Source organism: Amblyomma mixtum, chromosome 7 (assembly GCF_055824585.1).
Source record: "Amblyomma mixtum isolate Tamu chromosome 7, ASM5582458v1, whole genome shotgun sequence".
In the NCBI taxonomy this organism is placed as follows: Eukaryota; Metazoa; Arthropoda; class Arachnida; order Ixodida; family Ixodidae; genus Amblyomma; species Amblyomma mixtum.
In genome coordinates this window covers 148,582,520-148,584,393 of record NC_143018.1, presented here as the reverse complement: position 1 = coordinate 148,584,393, position 1,874 = coordinate 148,582,520, and the positions used below count along the sequence as shown (strand labels likewise).

At 44.6% G+C, this 1,874-nt stretch overlaps 1 pseudogene; it reads right to left on the bottom strand.

The window, feature by feature from the left end:
- Window positions 1-580: 580 nt before the first annotated feature.
- On the bottom strand, window positions 581-1,618 carry LOC149337822 (uncharacterized; annotated as a pseudogene).
- Window positions 1,619-1,874: the final 256 nt, after the last annotated feature.

Genomic DNA, 1,874 nt, shown 5'->3' with positions numbered 1-1,874 from the left:
GCTTTGTAGAGAAGAGCACGACCCGAAAGTTCGAGTATCAGAAGTAACTTTAGTTTAGAGAGAAACTAAAAGTGCTTAGTAGCAATATTTCAGCGCTTTTCACTTCATTGTGATCATGTGACATGTCTGACCAATTTATTCCAGGCAAGTTGAAGTCTCCTGTAATGATTATTTTGGATATAGAATTTGTACGTTGCACGAGGTAGTCGTGCATCACTTCGAGATACTCAGGAGGAGCGTTGGGTGGTCGGTACACGCCTCCAAGGAGTATGCGTTTGCCCTGGTATTCAATATTACACCATACGCTCTCATGGCCATCAATGTCATCCATGCGGGAAAATTTAATGTTATTTTTAATCGCTATCGCCACTCCTCCACTTTTTGTGCCTCGGTCTTTGCGGATAAGTTTGTACGATGGCTGAGTTATTTCCGAGTCTTGCACTCCTGCATTCAACCACGTTTCGCTAATGACCAGGATATGTGGCTGATAAGACAGTATTATGCCTTCAAGTAGGCTGAGTTTCTTAACTATACTTCGCGCGTTGAGCGATACAACTGTAAGAACTTTATGGTCACCTTGTCATTTTTTCCGTCGGACTTTCGTTTTATCTAGTGCAGAAGCCCTTGAGCGAGATACCTCCATTCTGCAATTTTGTTGTGAATTCCATATGTGTACCTTTCCGTCCACTTTCAGCTTGTCGAACGCAAGAGACACTTTCGCTCCATTCGCCTTTTCTCCTGCTGCAGAACGCCAAAAGGTTTGATCGTATGTCTTTTACTCTCTTTGAAAAGTCCTCACTTATAGATACATCTGATCCCTTCAGTTTAAAGCAACTAGACATAATTTTAGCTTTTTCAGAAAAATCGAAAAGTCTCAACATGATCGGACGGGAGTGTTCACTTGAGGTTTCCGATTCGATGTATTCTTTCCATTCAGACTACTTCTATTCCAAGAACGTCTTCAAAAATGTCTTGCTTGACTTTATCCTCTAGTGCTTGCGCATCTTCCTCCGGCTCTTCTTTTACACCGTATATTAGGAGGTTATTCCGTCGGCTCCTGTTTTCCAGGTCATCCACCTTGGCTGCCAGGTCTAGCATCTGCTTATTGGTATTCGTACAAGCTTCATCGCATTCTGCTAGTTTCTCTTCACAATGCTTCAATCGGCTTACTTCCGTCTCTATTGCCGCAATCCTGTCTTGGATACTACTGACTGTTGATTCTACTTGCTTCAGGTTCGCTGTTAGCTCTTTCAATACTTTATTGGTTTTCGTCTGCTCTTTAAGAATTTTTTTCAACATTTCAGTGTTAGAGCCAGAGTCTGAGGGAGTCAGAGCGCGTTCCCGGGTTTAGTTCAACGTCCCCAGATGTTAGTAGCAGCAATCTAATTACATGCAAGCAATCAACCAATGTAGAAACAAGAAACTGTGGACTTGGTATCACCATCAAAGCACGAGAGTCATCACGAACAGAATATAATGTGTATTTCTCACCAACCTGCACAATGAAGAAGAAATGGGTGAGCATCCCTGTTCGTCCGATGCCACCAAGTCCACTGATGTGTCGGCCGGTGCGGCTGTTGTTTATATAGCTGCGCTGCCGCGCTTCTGTTGACGTCATCTCCTGGGTCAGCTGCTATGGTCGCACCACACGTGGAAGGGAATTGAACAGTGGCGGTAGTGCTCCGTCGATGATACGGCTATCAGTCGAGCGACCCGAGGGGTTCAAAGTGCTGGCCTCTCGGCAAGCATGAGCGCTGTGTTCATCGTCGAATCCTGCCGAATACAGCGCGAATCGCTAGCTATTGCTTAACCATACGATCTAGATTTAATCTCGTGCGCAACTTTCTTGCTAGCGTTTTCATTCCAGAGAAGGA